This window comes from Prionailurus viverrinus, chromosome D2 (genome assembly GCF_022837055.1).
Source record: "Prionailurus viverrinus isolate Anna chromosome D2, UM_Priviv_1.0, whole genome shotgun sequence".
NCBI lineage: Eukaryota > Metazoa > Chordata > Mammalia > Carnivora > Felidae > Prionailurus > Prionailurus viverrinus.
In genome coordinates this window covers 44,088,139-44,111,041 of record NC_062571.1, presented here as the reverse complement: position 1 = coordinate 44,111,041, position 22,903 = coordinate 44,088,139, and positions in this window count along the sequence as shown.

The following is a 22,903-nucleotide window of genomic DNA, read 5'->3' as shown; positions in this document are numbered from 1 at the left end:
GATTGGAAGTGGGAGACAAAGAGAACTTCTTGACCTGTTGGTGCTCATGTTCTTTCTGAAAGAGAACACACCCACATGGAAGCCTCAGCCATCATCCTCGCTCCATGTTCAGCTTCCATCTTGCCTCTGTGTATCTTTCTTGGAGTCTCAGTTGCCTTCTTCAGTTATATTTTCAGTAGTGGATTTTCTGGCACTTCTTGGCTTGCCTGGAGATTCCAATCTTTGTCATTTTTGAAATATACTATATTTCCCAAAGTTGACTGCAACACTCTCACCCCACATCCGTTTCTCTGACCTTGCCTTTCCATTGTCATGAAGTAGATTCTAATTCAATGTCCTTTACATCTGGGCAAGAATGTGGCTCACATGGAACCAATATAATGTGGCAGAGGTGATGTTGTGTTGCTTCTAAATCATCAAAGGTGATGCAGCCTCCATTTCATGAGTTGGGACATTGACTTTTGGAGGCTGAATCTTTGTGTAAAATGTCCACCTATCCTGAGATCAACATAATGGGAAGGCCATGTGTAGGCACTCCAGTTCAATGATCTCCCAGAAGAAAACCAACTATAACTACCAGTCTTGTGAGTGAACTATTTTTCAGGTGAGGCAAATTCTGCAGTCCCAGGCAACATTTGACTGCACCTACAAGAAAGAACCTAATATGAGCCCTTTCCAAATATCTGGCTCACAAAATTGTGAGAAAAATTAAAAGGTAGTCTTAATTTACAAAGTTTCAGGGTACTTTGTAGTAACTAGAATAATTTTATATGGGCCATAGTAAACAGATTTTCTTGGCACATTCGTTTACCTGGATTAACTCTATTTCTTTTGTCATATACTCCAGGGAAAATTAGACTTAAATAGAGTTCTCATATGAAGCTTTCATCTTGTTTGCCTGGAATTAAACTTTCATATTGAGCTGCCATTGGAGATATGAAGCATGTATGGCCATAGCACAATTACATTGGAATGTAGATTAGATAAGCTATTCAGGAACATTACCATCCATTTTTGATAGCAAATCCTTTTTCCTTTATTGAGAAGACTGTCTGGCTTTCTCACTTCAGAAGGCTTTGGGCCATAGTCCTTGGTGGTTGAGAAAGGTGTTTTGAAGATTCAAGCATCTCTAGGTTTTGCAGAGTCTTAGCAAGAAGAGATTACCAGAAGCTTATTTATAACTATGTAGAATGTCACCAAAGATAGGCTGCTGAATGAAAAACAAAAAAGGAAGCCCAGCTTTTTGATTCGTTATGTCTGCAAGCTAGAGAGAGAGCGCCCATGAGCCTCTCTCACATCTGAATGTAGACTGCTCTCTGGCATCTGGGAAAGAAGAAAAAGTAAGAGACATGGGGAATAAAAGTTTCTGCACATTTAATGTTCATCTGAGTACTGTGATCACCATATCATCTTAACTCTAAGGACAAACGTAAACAGACTAGGACTCTGATATAGAAAATAAGAATTGTGTCCTACTGCTCCTATTAAAGTTAAGTACTCAATGCAATCAGTGAAAATATGGCCAAGGGCATACATAAATTGCAACAACAAACTCAAATTACATTTCTAATTAGATCACAACCAAAGAAGAATTCTATAATAATAAACAGAGGTAGGCCAGAGTAAGGATTTATGTTGTAAATTCAAGGCATTTGAAAATGTTTCTTGGTAGATAAGTTTAGTACTACTGAGACTTCTTAATTGTGGAGAAGTGAGAAAATACCATTCAGGAAAGCAACCAGAAATCATGGATTTAATACATGTCCTGAATGTCTTTTCCTTAAATTCCACTGAAACATGTATAAAACCTTCTGAAGCAAACAAATAAGCAAAACCTTCTTGAATTTCAAGGATGATTAACAAAATATATGGCCTGACTCATATTTAAATATGACTCTCCAAATACTACTATCTTGCTGGCAAATGGTTTTCACATGGCATCTTCACCTAAGAAGGCCTTGAATTACAATCATATTAAGGACACTGTACTATCAACTAAACAGTTGGAACTCTATTTAAAAGTATAACAAAATGATGAACTCTCTATATTAACTATATATAACGATATAAAACAAGATTCAAAAATAGGTAGTTCCAAGTGAAGTTTGATTATTAATGAGATGTTAACCCCTCTTCATTCAAGCAGATAGACTGTGTGTTGATTGCCTTGGGAAAAGAATGTGATGAGATGATACAGTGGGAATGAATTAGGGCCAACATCTTGGCTTTGGTCTGCAATAGCATTAGTCTTAGGTGGTATAACAGAGTCTGTGCATAAACATCATATATGGAAGAAACATATATGGAGATATGGAGATATGGATGGGAGATAGTAGTCTCCTACAAAAAGCCTCATAGGCCAAAGGGCAGTTAGGAGTTAGAAAGGGATGGAAGGGATACTATGAGAGCAGAGGGACTAGTGGATACCTGAAAGAGAAGTAGTAACTGAAAGAGCCCAGTAGTTCCCTATTCCATTATACTCTATTTCACCCTAGAAGTAAATTGCTCTCCCCAGCTCTGGACTCTGATGGGAAAAATCTTCCTTTTATACCTATAATATCCTCTCCATGCAGCTAAATAGGTTTTTGGCTTTCTTGTTACCCACACAAAGTTGAGGGCCCAGAATTCTTTTTGCAATATGAACAATCACAATCCCTTTTAATTCAAACTGTAAGTGCTTTAGACACTATAACTATTTTGATAACTTCATGGGTTTCCTATGTATCTGACTACATTCAGGGAAACCATACCCACAATTCTTTTTGAGATAGGCTTCTCTCTTCTTCGGCATATCAGAGTACTGTGTAAGAACATTATAACATGGGGTACATGAATGGCTCAGTCAGTTAAGCGTCCAACTTCAGCTTAGGTCATGATCTCATGGTTGGTGAGTTTGGGCCCCATAATGGCCTCTCTGCTGTCAGTGCAGAGCCAGCTTCAGATCCTCTGTTTCCCTCTCCCTTTGTCCCTCCCCTGCCTGTTCTCTCCCTCTCTCTCTCTTTCTCTCTCTCTCTCTCTCTCTCTCTCTCAAAAATAAATCAACATTCGGGGCACCTGGGTGGCTCAGTCGGTTAAGCGTCCGACTTCAGCTCAGGTTATGATCTCATGGTTCATGGGTTCAAGCCCTGCATCAGGTTCAGCACTGACAGCACAGAGCCTGCTTGGGATTCTCTGTCTCACTCTCTCTGCCCCTCAGCTGCTCATTCTCTCTCTCAAATAAATAAATAAACTTGAAAAACAAAGCAAAATAAAAAATAAATAAACATTTAAAAAATAACACTATAAGAAATCTTGGAAGCTCTTTGGTATAGCTGAATGGATCACTAGGCACCATCTTATCTATCTGTGATCTTAACATAGGGTCTTAACATCATTTATTTGATATCTACATTTAGGTCTTTCCTCACCTTATTTTGCTGCCTGAATAAACCAGAAATCAAAAACAGTTTTATTTTAATGTTCATTTATTTTTGAGAGAGAGACCGAGCATAAAAAGGGGAGGGGCAGAGACAGAGACATACACAGAATCCAAAGCAGGCTCCAGGCTCTGAGCTGTCAGTACAGAGCTCCACATGGAGCTCGAACTCATGAACCATGAGATCATGACCTGAGCCAAAGTCAGACACTTAACTGACTGAGCCACCCAGGCACCCTTGAAACAGTTTTATTTTAAAACCCAACAAGAACTCTCAATTTCTTCTAAATTCTTATAGACTAATTTGCTTCTTCTCTCATCTCTCTTCCTATAACTTACCTTATGCAGCTAAAATAAGGTAATTGATACTTTTTGCATTCTGCTTTACTGAGACCATACAGCTAAATATACTTAGTGAAGTATGTTTTCTATCTTCTAATTACCAAAAGTAATAGTTCTGACTATTTTTATGCTGCTATATGGCATGTATCACCTTACTACAGCTTGTTATAGCCTCCTGTTATTAAATTCTTTAATCTCCAATAATGGTTCATCTATAACTTCTCCAGCCTTCCCCACCTGGTCTCATGTCACTTTGTTTAGCTTCCACCTATCAACCAATCCCAAAAGGAATGCTAAATATGTTTGTACTATGGTAGCCACCTCTATCTAGATATTAATTGTTGTAAAAGTTAGCTTTTGTTACATAATAAGCCCCTATGAAACTTAAGTGCCTAAAGCAACAAATAACCATTTTTTTCACAATTCTCTTCTTAGGTAGTTGGGACTCCATGGACAAACATCTGAAGGCTGGCTTACCATCAACTGGGGTGATAATTGCCATGGCTCCCATCATGGAGCAAAATACCCCAGGCTCAATCATATGGCGAATGGTAGTGACTATAAAAGAGAGGACGTGTCAGTGTACAAGTACTTTTCAGATCTCTGTTTGTGTCATGGTTTTTAATGTTCCATTAGCCAAAGAGACTAATATGGCCAACGCTGGATTCAAGGATACAAAACCATTAGCCAAAGAAACTCAGATGGTTGGGGCGCCTGGGTGACTCAGTCAGTTAAGCGTCCTACTTTGACTCAGATCATGATCTCGCAGTCCCGGTGAGTTCAAGCCCCACCATCGGGCTCTATGCTGACAGCTCAGAGCCTGGTGCCTGCTTCCATTTCTGTGTCTTCCTCTCTCTCTCTGTGCCCCTCCCCAGCTTGCACTTTGTCTCTCTCTCAAAAATAAACATTAAAAAAAAAAAAAAAAGAAACTCATATGGCCAACACTGGATTTAAAGATACAAAACCATTAGCCAAAGAAATTCATAGGACCAACCCTGGATTCAAGGATAAAAAATAGGCTTCATTTCTGAGTGGGAAGAGCTTCTAAATCACACTAAAATAATCATTACTACAGAGATAAGAAAATATGTGGCCATCTACACATAAGTGTATTATAAACCCATAACAATTGAAATAATATTATTCTTCATAAAGAACAAAATCTAAATCAATAAAGAATACAGGATCCAGAACTAGATCCAAATATGAAAACTAGATCAACTTACTTCTACTAAAAGGAACAAGGAATTAGCTGAGTTTTGATCAATCTTCTCATCCAGAACAACTGGAAAATCTTGGCAAAATATATAAAAATCTGCTTGGTGGAATGAGACAATTACCAAGACAGTTATGTTTTGTTAGTTTGATAATCTAGAGAATAAAGAAGCACATAGAGGAAAAGAAAAACATGTCATCCAGATCCTTACATTACCTTTCCAAGTTTTTATATATAATGATTGAATCTATATGAAAAATAACTTGGCATCCAAAAGAAGGACCAAAACCAAGAGAATAAATAGGCACTCAAAATATTCTAATATGAATGTTGTTAGGCAAGCTTTATACTAATTTTGGTTAACATGACTTACAAATTAAAAAAAAAACAAGATGGAGATATTGACAGATAACTGATAATGCAAAAATAAATAAATAAATGAAAATATAATCAATATATATAAACTAAAAATTATGAATACAACAAATAGGATTGTTGTCAGATTAGACACAGTGAAGATAGAATTAAGGAAAAAGAATACAGATCAACAGAAAATATGATGCACTACTATTCAAAAGAATGGAAAATAAAGAATAAGAAGCATATAGTAAAAGTGAAAAGGTTTAAACAAAAGTATAATTATGATCTTAGAAAGAGATGAGAGAAAATCAGACAGTAGCCATATATAAAGGGTTGACTTCTGAGAATTTTCTAAAATCTGTGAAAGACATCAAGATATAGATTTAAAAATCATTACAAATATAACCAGAATAAACATAAACAAAACCAAACTAGAGCACATGATAATAAAGCCCACTGAAAACAGGAAAATAGAATAATTAAAATCAGCCAGATAAGAAAGACTCCTTACTTCCAAGAGAATGAAATAAGAATGACTGCTGACTTCAAATATATAGTAATATTCCTCTAGATATCCCAAGGGCAAAAGAATTAAGACGAGAACTTTTTAAAAATTAAATTGAACGATAATAAAAGTAGGTGTATTAATATATGTGCTTTTAAAAAGTTGCAATTATAGGACAACATATAGCTATAAATACACAAAATAAATGCTTTCAGTGTATTTTTAAAAATTTTTTAACATTTATTTATTTTGGAGAGACAGAGACAAAGCATAGATGGGGGGAGGATCAGAGAGCGGGGGAGACACAGAATCCGAACCAGGTTCCAGGCTCTGAGCTGTGAGCACAGGACCTGACACGGGGCTCGAACCCATGATGCATGAGTCATGACCGAAGCTGAAATCAAGAGTCAGATGCTTAACTGACCAAGCCACCCAGGTGTCCCCCAAATTTTGTGAGTTTTAATAAATGTCACATATCCTATGGATTAGGGTAGTATTATATATCGTATAAAATAGTTTCACCATCCTATAAATCGCCCTTATTGCACCCTGAAACATTAGCAACCACTGATCTCTTTGCCATCTCTAGAGTTTTCCTTTGGTACAATGTCAGGTAAATAGTATTGTACAGTATGTAACCTTTTCAAACTTCTTCTTTAACTAGGTAATAGGAATTTAAGATTCATCCATGTTTTTGCATAACTTGATAGTCCATTTTAAGTTTATTTATTTTGAGAGAGAGGGAGGGAGGGAAGGAGAGAGAGAGAGAGAGAGAGAAAGCAGGGGAGGCGCAGAGAGAGAGGAAGAGAAAGAATCCCAACCAGGCACTGACAGAGCACAACCCAACATGGGGCTGGATCCCAGGAACCAGGAGATCTTGACCTGAGACAAAATCAAGAGTCAGACGCTTAACCAATTGATCCACCCAGGCACCCCATGGCCCATTTATTTTTATCACTGAACAGTATTCCATTGTATGAATGTGCCACAATCTGTTTTTCCATTCGCTATTGACAAACATCTTGGTTACATCCGGTTTTGGGTGATGACGAATAAAGCTGTTAAAAATATTTGTATGCAGATTTTCTGTGTGTGTGGACATAAGGCTTTAACACATTTGGGTAAATATTTAGGAGCATGATTGTTGGATTGTATAGTAATAATATACTTAGCTCTATAAGAAACTGTTCAACTGTCTTCCACTCCCACTATCAAGGAGTAAGAGTTCCTGATGTTCTATGTACTCCATTGCATTTGGTTTTGTCAGGTTTTTTAATATTAGCCATTTTAGTAGGTGTAAGTAGTACACGATGGTTCTTTAACATTTTTTTAATGTTTATTTATTTTTGAGACAGAGAAAAACAGAGCATGAATGGGGGAGGGTCAGAGAGAGGGACACACAGAATCTGAAGCAGGCTCCAGGCTCCAAGCTCTCAGCCCAGAGCCCGATGCAGGGCCCAAACTCATGGACTGTGAGTTCATGACCTAAGCCGAAGTTGGATGCTTAACCAACTGAGCCACCCAGGCGCCCCCACAATGGTTCTTTTAATTTGAAATCCCCTAATAATATAATATTGAGCATATTTTTATGTGCTCAATTACCATCTGTATATCTTCTCTGATTAGGTATCTGCTCAGATCTTGTACCCATTTTTTAAATGAGTTGTTTGTTTTCATATTGTTGAGTTTAAGAGTTATTTGTATGTTTTGGACACACATTCTTTATCAGATGTTTTACAACATATTGTCTGGAAGAAATATTTTTTTCCAATCTGTGTTGTGTCTTTTCATTCTCTTAAAAAAGATTTTCACAGAGCAGAAAGTCTGAATTTTAATAAAGCCAACTTATCAATAGTTTTCTTTCAAACATAGTGCTTTTAGAATTGTAACCTAAAAACTAATCAGCAGACTCAAGGTCACCTACATTTTCTCAGCACTTTTTAATGAAGGGTTTTATTGAAATACAACATACAGCCTAAGGTACACCAATCTTAAGTTCCAGCTTAATGAATTAGTACAGAGTGAACATATCCACTTACTTAGAAACTAGATTTTAAAAACAAACTACAACCTGGGGTCAAATCTTGCCTGCCACCTGTTATTATACAGCTTGCAATTTAAGAATTGTTTTTTGTGGGTTTTGTTTTTTTGTTTTTTTCTTAAGGGCACCTGGGTGGCTTAGTCGGTTAAGCTTCTGACTTCGGCTCAGGTCATGATCTCACAGCTTATGGGTTCAAGCCCCACATCGGTCTCTGTGTTGACAGCTCAGAGCCTGGAGCCTGCTTCAGATTCTGTGTCTCCCTCTCTCTCTGTCCCTCCCCCACTCATGCTTTATTTCTCTCTCAAAAATAAATAAAGATTTTTTAAAATCTTTAAAAAAAATAAGTAGTTGTTTCAGAACATCAGAAAGAGAATTATATAATTCACAAAATCCACATTAAAATTATATGCAATTCAAATTCTAATGTTCATAAATATTCACACTCATTATATTTATAATTCACATATAGATGTGAATATATAAAAGGATATATCAATGTATAGAATTCACACTAATTTCATATATATTTATAGGCTATAGCTTCTATTATAGTAAATGCCAGAGTTGAGTTGTTGCAACAGACATCAAATAACTCACAAAGTTTAAAATATTTACTATCTGGTCCTTTACAGAAAAAGTTGCCAACCCACTATAGAATATTACCAGCACCTCAAAAATCCCCCTCATGGCCACTCATGTCATTACACCTCCAAAAATAATGACTATTCTGACTTTCATCACCATAGATTATTTTTGAGTCTTTTTGCATATTGTATGAATAAGAAACATATAACATTTACTGTTGTGTCTTAGATCTTTTACTCAATGTTTTGTCTATCACATACATTAGTATTTTTGTACATAGCTGTAACCTTTTAATATATATTACATTTATCACCCATTCCACTGTTGATGGATATTTGCATCTTATCAGTTTGAGGCTACTGTGATTAATGTTGGTAGGAATGCTTGTTCATGTCTTATTCATTGTCTATATGCATACTGGTACATACACATTTCTGTTGGATACAAACCTACACGTGGAACGGCTAGGTCAAAGGGTATAGAAGCCTTGGTAGATTAGCTTTAGTAGATTTTATCAAAGATTTCTCTTTTTTTTCTTTTTTTGTTCAAATGTTTATTTTTGAAAGAGAGAGATCAGGGAGGGACAGAGAGAGAGAGGGATACATAGGATCCAAAGCAGGCTCCAAGCTCTCAGTGCAGAGCCCAATAAAGGGCTTGAACCCACAAATGGTGAGATCATGACCTGAGCCTAAGTCAGATGCTTAACCGACTGAGCCACCCAGGTGCCCCATAAAAATTTTTCTAAAGCATTTTATAAATACCTATGTCCACCAACACTGCATTCACATGCCAGTTACTTAATATTTTACTAATGCTTGTACTATGAGTTTGTTTTCCTATTTTAGATTCACAGGTAGCCCATATAATATACAAATTTGCCAATTTAGGTTGATGCCTAAAATTATATCTCCTCGATGACTGTGGATATTGTTCACTTTTTCCTACACTTATTGGTGTTTGGAAGCCTTCTTTTCCAACATGTTGTTTTCAAACTTTTCCAACATGTTGAATTTATAGCATTCAACCCCTTTTTAAAAATATATATCTTTATGCATATATGTGAATGTATATAAATTCTATCTATCTATCTATCTATCTACCTATCATCTAGTTGAAACATGTGGGAGATACATTAAAAACAAATATGTTATGCTACCCTGTTTTTTATCCTCTTCCTTGTAGTGTATTTTGAAATCCAGAATTCTTAAGTAAATGAATCTACTTCAACCTTTTCCTTCATGGTTAGTGCTGTCCATGTCCTGTTTAAGAAATCCTGACTTTCCTAATGGTGCTGAAGACATCTCTATGTTGTCTTCCAAAGTATTTTCATATTTGGTCTGTAATCCACCCATAATTATTTTTATATGGTGCAATAGAGGTTTTTCATTTAGATCTTGATCTGTTTCATCATCATTTAAGGAATTGAGTTATATTATATCTGAATTCTCCATTCTGTCCCCTTGGTGCATTTCTTTACCCTTGCTCAATACTACAGTCTTTAGTTATTGTAGCTTTATAATCATAGTTGGTTTCTGGTAACACAAAGGGTCCAGGTTTATGTTTCTTCTTCAAAAGAAACATAAATCTTTACCTATTTTGATTCATTTATATTTCCATATCAGTTTTAGAATCAACTTGTCATTTTCCACTAAAACGCTTGGTGATTTATGCTGATGATTTTGATTATTTTCACTGATTGATTAGTGGTAGAATCTATAGGTATATATAGGGAAATGACATTCTTCCAGTCCATAACACGGCATATTCCTCTCTTACTTGTTTTATTTAATTTCTCTCAGCAGTTTTTACTGTTTTTGTAGAGTGATTTTGCATATAGCTTATAACATTTATTCCTAGATATTTGATATTTTTGATGCTAAATGATATCTTTTACATTTTTGCTTGCAAATAATTTTAGTAGTATATAGAAATTGATTGTATATGCCCTTTGTGTTCAACAACTGGGATGAACAATTTATAAATTTCAACAATTTATCTATAGATTATTTTCAATTTTGCATATGCACATAAATAATAACAAATGCATTTTTTTCCTTTTCAATTTGTATACATCTTGGTTCTTTCTTTATCTAATTGTAGTGGCTAAGAACTTCAGTATAATGGTGAATACAAGTAGAGATAGCAGACATCCTTGAAAAAAAACTTTACATTGTATTTCTTATTATCATTTTAATAATTGTAGAATCTACAGTAATATACTCTTTTTCATTCTTGATATAAACCTTCTCTATGCTTATATTTGGTCTTGCCAGAAGAATATGTATCTAAATAATGCTTTTGAGAGAATATTATTTGGTTTTATTGATTTTTATTCAGGTATTATTCAAGTATTATCATGACTTCTCATGATGCAAGCTTAGGAAATCTATTTTCAGTCTTCTTATTCTATAATATATCAACTCAGGCTATAAGTTTTCCTATAAGCACAGCTTTAGCTGCAACCCACAACTTTTGCTATATTTCCATCATTATTTGAACCCATATATTTTCTAATTTCCACTGTGATTTTTTTTTTTGGCCCATGTTTTATTTAGAGATGCTTTGCTGTGTACTCAAGTATTTACAGATTTATTTCTAGATGGATTCCACTTTGGTCAGAGAATATATTCTGTATGATTTCAAATATGCAATTTGTGGAGGTGGCTTTAAAGCCATCATACAGTTTATTTTGGTAGTATAGCTCGACTGATTTACTATCCTGTTATTAGTTACTGTAAAAGAGATTCTATAATCTCCAACTATGATTTTTGATTTGTTGATATCCTTGTACACATATCATTTTGCTTTATGTATGTATTTAAGCTTATGTTACTAATCTTATTAAGTGCAGACAAATTTATGATTTTATAATCTCTAATTGAATCATCTCTTAATTATGACATATTCTTTATTTTAGTGTGGGACCACTGGCAATACATTCCTTTTATTTATCAAAAATGTATTTTACCATCATTTTTGAAATACAGAACTCTGGGTTAGCAAATCCTGCCTTTCAGAATTTGGTCTTGTTTTACCTTTCCTGTATGTTAGTCTTATCGTTGCTCCTTTGAAGCTAATGAGCCTTTCCCCACCCCACCCCCCAACTGCCTGTTGCTCTTAAGATTTTCATTTTGACTCTGGTTATAGCATTATTCAGTATAATGTGTTCAAGTGTAGATATCTTTTTATTCATTTTGCTTGCAGTTTGAAGAACCTCTTGAATTTGGTCTTGAGGTCTTCCGTTGAGTTTTATGAAATTCATAGCCTAAAATTCTTCCAACATTTCTTCCACCTTTTCTCTTTGTTTCTCTCTCTTTTCCTCCTGAGACTTCAATTACACATATTTAGACTTCAGCATGCCCCATTTTGTGTTCTTTACATATTTCTTTGTGATTCGATCTGCATATTTTCTACTATTTTTTGTTTTAATTTTAATGTTTTTATTTATTTTTGAGAGAGAAACAGTACAAGCAGAGGAGGACCAGAGAGAGAGGGAGATACAGAATCCGAAGCAGGCTCCAGGCTCGGAATTGTCAGCACAGAGCCCTACGAGGGGCTCGAACTCACGGATCGCGAGATCATGACCTGAGCTGAAGCTGGGTGCTTAAGCAACTAAGCCACCCAGGCGCCCCTCTACTACATTTTTTAGTTTACTCTTAGTTCTGTTGCACCCAAACTTCTGTTGAACCAACAATGGGAATTATTTCAGTTCTAAAATTTCTATTTTACTCTTTTTATAGATTCCACTTCTCCAGTGTAATTTGTTATCTATTTTCTTGAACATGTGAATTATAGTCTCTTAAAAGTATCTGGCTGATAAGTCTAAATTTTAAAGTTACATTGTATATCCAGAGTTTTATTACATTATGGCTCTGTTGCTTTTCTCTTTTTTTCTTTTGATTTTCAGCCATGTGGCCACTTTTTGTGTCATATTTAGTTAGTTTTATTTTATATTTTTAAAATGTAGAGGTTTAGGATGATTTATATTCTTCTGGACAGAATTTAATTTTCTCCTGACAAGCTACCTTGGGAAGACTACCTTGATTTAATTAGGATTAAGATGGCTTGAGGTTTTGTTTCAGGCTTCATGAGGCTTGGCATGCTTCTCTGTCAGAGCTGGTGTACTCTTATTTCTAGGAGGAGCCATTCAGGGCCCTCAACTAAATGTCTGTGTTGTTTCCAAGATCTCTGTTCCATGGCAGGCCTTAAAATTCTTTTCTGTCTCTCCCTTTCTCAAGTACCCAGAGATTACATAAATCTTGAAGCTTTTTAATGTTTTAATATCCATTTGACTTCTTAGTCCATTAGGAATTGGCAAATACCTCAAGAGAAAACTTTCATGAAGAATGTTGGGCTCACTTTTCTGATACCCTTTTCTTCAGAATTTTGGGCCCTCAAATCTACCCATTCCCAGAAATAAAATTCAAGATGTGGGTCAAATTAATAATAGTGTAACCCAAACCTGATATATATCATCAGGATGTACTAATGCATCAGCCTAAAGAAAAAGTGAATATTCAGTAACACTATGGAAGATATTTAGTACGAGATAGTTAAAAAAAAAACTATTAGAAACCTTCTAAAGCCAAATAACAGATCAGAAAGCAATCCAGATATTAGCAGCAACAGAAAGCTGCTTCTCTTCTTAAAACAGAACAATGTGAGATGTTTGCCGAGGCCAGGAGCCAAGTCTATCATGTAGACAGCAGAATCAGAGCAGAGGCTTCCAACAAGAGTGGGGATCACATGGGAAACGCAGCTCAAGAGGAGAGAAAGAAATGTGGTTCTCCCCTCCCCCTGCCTGCCTTGGTAATGTGTCCTTCTGGATAAAACTTACTGACAGTTGGGAAAAGAGTCTGAGAAATGTAGCACCCGTCTTCTTTGTGCACAGCAGAGGAAGGATACTAAATGCGCCTAAGTGCAAAAGGCAAATGACTGGAAAAATCCCTTTGGAGCCAGGTACAGGAAAACTGAACTGATACCTTCATTCACTGATTGAAAATATTCTTAGATTAGAAGTAAGATGAAGGAAGCTAGCAAAAAAAAAAGATTTTTCTGATTCAAAGATTTTCCTAAACAAATATCAAACAACTCTGGAAGACAGAAGTTATTTCAGTAGTAGCCAATTTAGTGGGTCTTGACCAAGACATTTTAAAATAGAATGGAATGGAATAGGATAGAATAGAACATCACAACATGTAGGGGACTTTGAGAGAAAGTATTTGTTCAAAAAGTTTTAAAACCCAGCTGTCTAGGTGAGTTATTTAAAGTTGGTTTCATTTCACTGAAGAGGAAGCAGACAAGGATAATTTCATTTAAGAATAGCAAGTCAAGACCTTTTAAAGAACAGAAAAAGAGGAAAGAAGATTAATGCTCTTGGAAAAAAATTCTAAAGTGGCAAGTGAAATGCAAATTTTAAATATTCCCCAGCTAGTCAATAAATCCTTACAAATGGGTGGATTGTTCATCATAATTGAAATAAGCCCTTGAACTTTGATTTTCATTAGTCTGGGTACATGCTGTTTAAAGAATCTTTAAATTTAGACCATCACCTGTGTTGTGAAACATCTGACAGAAGAAACAAATTACCTCCTCATGGACTCATCTCCTTTGCCTTCATTTTTTCTCAGATATTCAAAGTAAGGATAACAATGACCCCCTCACTGGGTCTTCCTCAAGTGTTTTTGGCTGGTATAAGTGTCTCTAGTCAAAAGAAGGGTTTAATTTCTGGGAAGGCAATTTTAGTTGTTTTGATTAGACAATTCTGTGACAAAAGGACTAGGTATTGGATCTGAGTGGAGCCAGCTGTGTTTCCTTTATTAGCTGCTGAGGGGGTTAGGAAAGGCTTTCAGGGGAACTGATGACCTGGCAGGTGGGAGATAGATAAGCATAGGGGGCAGAGTGCTCTCCTTTCAGCCAGAATTATGATTATTTGTATTGCTAAGAGGGGGGTTCATCTTGATATTTTATTAGTAATGAAAGATTTATCAGTTAGGATCATTTTGGTTGCAAGAAAGGGAAAAGTCGAATCATATTCATAAGGAGGGTGTGTATTTTTTAACGTAATTTATTGTCAAGTTGGTTAACATACAGTGTATACGGTGTGCTGTTGGCTTCGGGAGTAGATTCCCATGATTCATCGCTTACCTACAACACCCAGTGCTCCTCCCAACAAGTGCCCTCCTCAACACCCATCACCCATAAAGAGCTCAGAGGAGGGGCTAATGTCAGACAGCTTGACTGGAAGGTATGACAAATCATCTGGGACCTAGTTTCTCCCACTCTGCTTCTCCATTTAGATTTCCTCCTCGCAGACTTCATCCTCAGACTAGCTGGAGAGACTCCTAGTCACAACATCCTGAAGCAGCTTTGGGCCTCGCATTCTCTCTTGGTCTCAGCCACGGAAGACAGAAAAGCAAGAGTCCCTTTCCAATGACTGCCTGCAAAGTTTTTTGAGTGTCGTGGACTTTGATTAGACAATATATCCTTGAATCAATAACTGTAGCCTGGTGACTGGCTTTGACTTAGGTCATTTCCTCCACAGAGGTCTTTGCAAACACATGGGTTATGACTGGAGGAGGAAGTATCCTTCAGAAGAAAATGAAGGTATTGAATGAAAAGGGAATAAAGAATGGAAGTTGTTTAAACACACACATGACAAAAATAAATGTCCTCCTTACATAGTGGTCAGGTCCACTTAGCCATGGCATAGTGTCTTCCCAGTGTGAAATGGCTTTTTTAATTTGTTGTTTGTTTGTTCTCCCAGTTCCCTTTTCTTGTTATACCTTTGGATTCTATAGCTTTGGGGAAAGTGTGGAGAATGTTCCCGAGAGTAATCTTTTACTCTAAAGGAAAGGAAATAAGTCTTACCATACTCCATCAACTACCATGACTTCTTTCTTAAAAAGTTAAGTTGCTGGGGTGCCTGGGTGGCTCATTCAGTTAAGTGTCCAACTCTTGATCTCAGCTCAGGTCATGATCTCACAGTTCCTGGGTTTGAGCCCCCATTGGGCTCTGCAATGACAGCATAGAACCTGCATGAGATTCTCTTTTCCTCTCTCTCTCTGCCCCTCCCTCATGCACTCACTTTATCTCTCTCTCTTTCTCAAAATTAAATAAATAAACACTTTTAAGAAGCTAAAAAAAGTTAATTTGCTGTATTTAGGGCATACAAATAGATATTAAAACAATATCTTGAATATATGTGAACTCACACCCTTAATAAGAAATAAAACATTGTCAGCAGAACTAAATACCCCTTTAAACCTCTCCCCCATTCTTTTCCTTCCTTTCCCAGGAAAACACTGTCCTGTATTTAATGTTTTCATTCCTATGCCTATATTAATATTTTAACTAAAATTTTTATGAATCTCCAAGCAATGTGTAGTTTTATTTTATATATTCTTCATGTATATAAATATGTTTCTTATGTGAAATATACATATTTATTACATATTTAGTTGTATGTTTCTTACAAATTTTTCCTCAATTACTGTTGATATATGTAGCTCTAGTTCTTTCATTTTACTCATGTTCTATTTTGTTTTGATGTCTGAATACATAATATTTGAACTATCTATTCCAGATGATAGATGATAGATATCTGCATTGGTTCCAGATATTGCTTTCAGGATCAATGTTGTTTTGAGGGCTTTTCTACATGTTTCTTGGCATACACGTTCAAGGATACCTCAATGGTGTATATACCAAAAAATGGAATTACCAGCTCAGGGAATTTGGGCAACTTCAACTTTACTGGTTAGTGTCAACTTGTTTTTCAAAGTTGTGCCAATTTACGTGTTCAGCAGCAAAGTGTAAGTATTCCTATGACTCCACATCCTTGCCAACATGGTTTTTTAGACTTTTTAACTTTTGCCAGCCTGATTAGTGTGCAATTTGTGGTTTTAGTTAGAAATTTCCATTATTCTGGGGCGCCTGGGTGGCTCAGTTGGTTAAGCGGCCGACTTTGGCTCAGGTCATGATCTCGTGGTCCGTGAGTTTGAGCCCCATGTCGGGCTCTTTGCTGACAGCTCAGAGCCTGGAGCCTGTTTCACATTCTGTGTCTCCCTCTCTCTAACCCTCCCCCTGGCTATTCATATTCCTTCTGTGAATTTTCTGTTTACACTTTCCCCTGCCCTTCCCAGCTTCTTTAATTTCTTAGTGCTTTATAAACTTTAGTATTAATCTGTACATTATTATATTTGGAGGATAAGGGGTTTATATGTATTGTAAATATATTTCTTCTAGTTCTTGAATTGTCATGTGTGAATTTCTTAATAAACAAAATGTAACTCTAATATTATCAAAATTACCACTTTATTTCTATGATCTGTGTTCCTCGTACCCTAGCTAAGAAATTTTTCCTTACCTCAAATTTTGAAAACTGTTTTCTGCATGCCTGCTAAGCTTTCCCCATTACTGGGGGGAAATCTCAGGATGGGGTTTCCACAAAAGAAGAAAGCCCATATCAAAAAGAGATGGCTGGAAACCTTTGCTAAATTAACTGTGTCTTTCAATCTCTTCCAGGCCAATCTCGAACACCAAGAAGGAAGGATTTCTCTTGGAAAGATCTTCCATTCCCTGTAGGATGCCTGTGGATCTTGTACAAGAGCCCAGAAGGAGTGCCCCATCCCAGCTGCACGTAATGTGAACCCTCAATGGCAGCTGGAGGGCAGGTTCCAATACTAATAGGCCTATGCCTGAAACTTGTATGCATCTTTCTTTTTTCTGCCTCACACTCCCAGACATGTGCACCATGTCCAGATAGGCAGCCTGATCTGTACTATTGAGTAGCTAATAACTCTTTCACTGTATGATTTTACATTTGACACCAAAGCACTGGCATCTGCTAACCTCAATTAAAATCAGAAGCTCCTTTCTCTTGCTCTCTTTCACCTACACAAGGACAGGTTCATTTCCATATTGGAACTTTTTTGTCTCTCTCTCTGCTCAAAGACTTCCAACATGAGGAAAATAAGATAGAAGGTACTGGAAGGTAAAGCTTTCAACTAAAAAATATTTCCACCTGCCACTGAGAAAAGTGTTCTATGATGCTTGTGGGGTGGCCACATATGTCCCTGGCAGAATTTCTGAAGTCACATGACCTTAGAAACTTTTCCCCAGCATCCATACTTACTCTCATTTGCCATGGCCATTTGTGGTATGGTGGTAATGAAATAAAGAAAGAAGTCATCTTGGCTATCAGAAAGTAGGGTGTAGTAGTGGTAGTTTAAGCCTATCAGCATGGGCAAGCAAGCTCAGGGATGTGCCAGGCTTCGCTGCAACAATAGGAATTAAATTCTTTGTCAAAATGCAGTAAGATTTCCATTCTCCTCCCAATTCTCCCCCCTTACCATCACTGTAACAACTCACATCTCATAATAAGCAATCAGCACCCCCCGTGTCTCAATCTACTTACTGCACCACCAATCAGTGTGTGAATGGCCCAGGTGCCTCTGGAGGTTTCCTAAGATTTCAACTTGTGTTTTTATCCCCAAAGATCAGCACACTTTTATTTGCAAAGACTGCCTGAGCAGAGAAAGGGAGAGAAAAGCTAAAACATTTGGTGTGGGTGGTGTGGTGGGGGAGAGAACCTAATCTGATGTGACCTAATCTGGTGTGATACTTACAGGCTTCTCCATGCAATGGCACTCAGTATTTATTTCTTCCATTTGGTTTCTATTTCTCCCCTGAGTATTATTTAAACATTGGTCTTCACTAAATTGAGCAATGTAACAGTGACTTATTTCGCAACTCAAAAAGTGATTTCATGAATTATCATATATCAAGCAGTTACATATTTTTCCCCTCTTTTTTTTTTTTTAATTTTTTTTCAACGTTTATTTATTTTTGGGACAGAGAGAGACAGAGCATGAACGGGGAAGGGGCAGAGAGAGAGGGAGACACAGGATCGGAAACAGGCTCCAGGCTCCGAGCCATCAGCCCAGAGCCCGACGCGGGGCTCGAACTCACAGACCGCGAGATCGTGACCTGGCTGAAGTCAGACGCTTAACCGACTGCGCCACCCAGGCGCCCCTGTTTTTCCCCTCTTGAACAACAGGATAAAGAAATTATGTTGGGATATTTTAGGGGGGATCATGTCCCTCTCTGTCTTTTTCTTCTTTTCCCATGCTATGTTCCTCCCCTTAAGTTAATGAATTCTGAAGGCCTCTATTGAAATACACAATGGGGGTGTTGTCACTCAAAGTTCAAAGTGAGATCATGGTGTCTCTTAGACCTTGAAGAAAGTCTTACTTATTTTAAGGCTGTTATCTTTTTCAAAAAAAGAAAGACCTGAAAAATCTTTCAAAAATCTTTTCCCTTTCATTCTAGCTACACAAGGCAATTCATTTTAATTCTGATTGTGCACTTTACTTTGCTCTCCCTTAACAAATTTTAGAAAGGTGAATGTTCAGCTCCCTTGGAGAGTCTTTGTCTGGCTCTGCAGAGCTTGGGCACCATAGCCTGACTTCTCCCCTTCTTATAAAAAGCAGCATGCCTGGGTCACTGAGGGAGAGCTGGCATAGGTAGTAAGGGCACACCAGCCCCTCTTCTAGCCAGAAGGAGTCAGTGTGAGTATTTGTCCCTAGAAAAGTGTGGGAAGTCTCCCCAAAAAAGATAAACCATGACCATAAAGTCTTCTACCTGCAAAGAAAACAATCTTCACACTAATTTTCATCTTTGCAATTGGACAAGACTATGATTTTTCTCCATGGATGCAAGTCTGGACTCAGTATAAGGAGATCATACGGGGTGATGGGGGTAAGAATGGGTGAGAGACCAAAGAACATTAAGATTAGATGAAGGGGATGAGGAGAACTGTTGGCAAACTGATTTTTGCTGTGTCTGCTCAGTTCTTCAGCAAACAACACCCTTCAGATGATGTTCTGTGTCATGATAAAAGGAGAGTCTTTGAAGTCTCAGAGTGAAGACTTGGGATCCCAGATAGAATCTGGGTGACCCGGTCCAGGATCTATCCTTTTGTCTGGAATGGGAGCTTCCTGGAAACATGTAGTTTTCATAAACCAAGTCAATACTCAGATCACAACCTCATAAAATAAAACTTTTTTTGGCCAAAGTAGTCCACTCAGGTTTAAAGGCAATCCTCACTAATTCTTCTCTGTGGTGTTTTTCCAGTTGTTATTTGTTGAGTCCTAGAGGCCAAGCCTCTGCAAACACAGTTTTAAAACTCAGAAAACAGAATGTTTTTTGGAGTAAGGCTGATCTAGCACAGGGTCAGCAAGTTGAAAACAGGTCCCAGTGTGGTTCTTGTTGAAGTGGTTTCCTTCTTTTCACATGAAACTTTCTGACTTTTCACCTTTTATCAGCCTCAGATTCCAGGCAGCTTACTTTTCAATAATCTTCACTCTGACTCTGATTTTTTACTTAAAGAAACAAAGACACCTTTCCAGAATGTCTTGTACATAAAGGAATCAGCATCCTATTTAAGAGAAAGATTAAAATGCCAGCCATGAGGCAACTGAGATCCCTAGATTTGAGTTCATGGGTGCCTCCTTCTTTTTCTTCCATTCACTCTTCTGCCCCACCCCATTCTCCTTAAGGACTCCAGTGATATGTCACTTTTACAGGTCACTTTTAAACTCTGGCCAAATATTGATACAAGTGTTCTAATACTCAACCCCTAAGCATATGAGACAGCACAGAATTTTGAAAAAGACTTGGCAAAACTAAGAAGGAAGAAGAAAATAAATAATCATGGAGAAGACAAAAGCAAAAAAAAAAGTTATTCAACTTTCATGTATTATTCAATCCTTTATTTATTCACTAAGCATTTATTGAGCACCCTCTAAGTGCCAGGAGCTGGAGATGCAAGGGTGAATGGTGAATGGTACTCCTGCCTTCGTGACACTGATGTCTCACAGCAGTTTGGATTTATATTACAGAGGTTTATGGATCTCTCATCAGCCCTTGTTCCCAGAGATCCAAATTCCTCTTCACTTCCATACTCTTTTCCAAGAAAAACAAAGTCCAGGAGGAAAATGCTATCCCATGACTCGGAACCTAATCCTAAATATCCAAGAGTTTCTAACACTGATTTGCCTCCAGCCTCTTCCTATTCAGTCCTCACCAGTTTTCACTGTGTGAGCTGCCAAATGCTGGAGCTTTACACATGGCAGGGGGTGGAGGGGTGAAGGGGGCGGGGAGGACTGTTCTACATGTCAGCTACAAATTTGGAACTCTATCATCTACTCAATGGATACTTAGAAGCAGGGCCTCTAGCAGTGAGTAAAAATGTTTAGGTTCACAAAAAGGAGGATTTGAGGTTGGAAAGAATAGGAGATAATTCAGCCTGGAGAGGAAATGAGCAAAAGTAGACTTCAAAACCAAATCTTCCTTGCTTTCACTATGTGTGTGTGCACATGTATGTGTTAAGGTAGCTAAGGCACTAATAGAGACCATATACATTTTCCTATTATATATTATAGACTGACATTATAGAGAATCCATTTAGGATTGTATGAACGATGCTTTATGGATGAAATCTGGAAAACTACTTCTGCATTGGGAGTGCCCATCTTCCGTGACCATACAGGCTACGTAAGCTTTTCTTTCTAAATATCCAAGATATTCTTGGTAATAAATGCCACGAAAAGACTGGGAACTGGGAGCTAGGAGATGACTGAACTTGGAATTTTAAGCACTGGGACAAGTAAAGAAGTAATGATTTTAGTTCACACTTGAACAAGACAATTCCTGGGGTACCAAAAAGAAGTTCTAGAGGGAAGATTGTAATGAGAAATGGCAGCTGGAGGAACTGACATTACAGAACAGGCTATGATTCCTACCACCCAAGATTTGGGGAGTGGGTGTTGTTCTTGGCCAAATTACAGCTTCCATCTAATTCCTTGAAGTCTCTGGGCAAGCAATCTCCCTTTGTACAAATATGATGAAAGTACAACGAATTTGTAATTTGAGATAATGGTAGTACCAAATGAGGCAGATTAATGAGGTATCTGCATCTTCTACAGGGTTCAGCACTACTTTCTTCATCCATTTCTCAATTATCTCTAATGAGCAACTTAAGAAGATTTATATTTTGTCACCTAATTTCAGGCCAAGAGAGCTGTATCAAGATGGTACCAGCGGCATGTGCCAGATTACTCATGGTAGCAAAGGAATGAAGATCCCCAGGGTAGACTGTGCAAGAGGAAACACTGCCTTAGAAGTCATTATTTTCATTTTATTAAGTCCATATGTTTTTCCTTTTTTTATAGTGAACATTTGCTTCTTGGGAAATAAGAAAAATTGAAAAGAGAAATTGACGAATGTCACTATCAAAGGACTGAGAAGTGAAAGAATCCACAGGCTTCACGATTGAGAGATGGCGGGAGTAACTACAGGTGTTTACTTTGGAAAGAAAAAAAATAGGAGGTCATGAGCATTATCTTTATAATGTGAAAAGTCCAGCAATGTGAAAAAAGGATTGAACTTAGTCTATGTCAACTCAGAGAACGGACCTCAGGCAAGCATTTTATTATAAAAAGCCAAGTCTAATCATCAGGGATGTTCTGTAATGGACCAGAAGAACTTCCAGGGAAGAGTTGAGGCCCCTGTTACTGGAGGAATCCACGATGATGGATGGCCTTTTGGAGGGGAATATAACAGAAGAAGAGAAGACTAGGAATAGTCCTAACTTGGAATCTATTCTGTGCTAAGACTTTTCATATCTTGTATCATTTAACACTTGCCTCAGTGAGGTGGATATTATTTTCCCAGTTTATAGATGAGGACGCTGAGGCTCAGAGAGATGAAGTCACTTGCCTAAGGTGACATGGCTAAAAGTGATAAGCCAGCTCCATTGGTCTTTTTGAAATATTTGCCTTGAGAAAGAAGAAATAGATGAGGAGTGAGTCCAGATGTTTATGCTGCTCACTAAGTCACGCTCTAAGTCAAAATGTTGAAGCCTTGTAATCATTAAGAGCTGACTCAGATTTCATGCTGACCCTGATGTTTGCTGGTTAGCAGAAATTTTTCAATTTATTTATCCCCTCTGTGCCTATTGTGCCTATCTGTTCATCTCTAAACTGGAGTAAGAGCCATACTTTTCTCATAATTTAGTTGTAAAAAACAAAATAGCACAATGACTGGCACATGATATATGCTCAACACATTTCAGCTATTATTATTATTAATATTATCAGTTGGAACTAAGAAGACTATTCCCAATACATTTGAACATCTACTATCAAATTGGAAATACCTAATCACATATCTACATCTGCTCTATTTGATCAAAATTTGTGTGTCTTCTCCTAAAGGCTCTGAAACCATGCCTTCTCACTCCACCACTACTCACTAATCAAGGACATCAGGGCCAGGAAAATTGACCCACATTTCTGGGCTGTCAACTCTGTGCTCTACCATTCCAGCTATCAAGGCTAGCCATGATGCTCCCAGCCCCATTTAGGCCCTAGTACT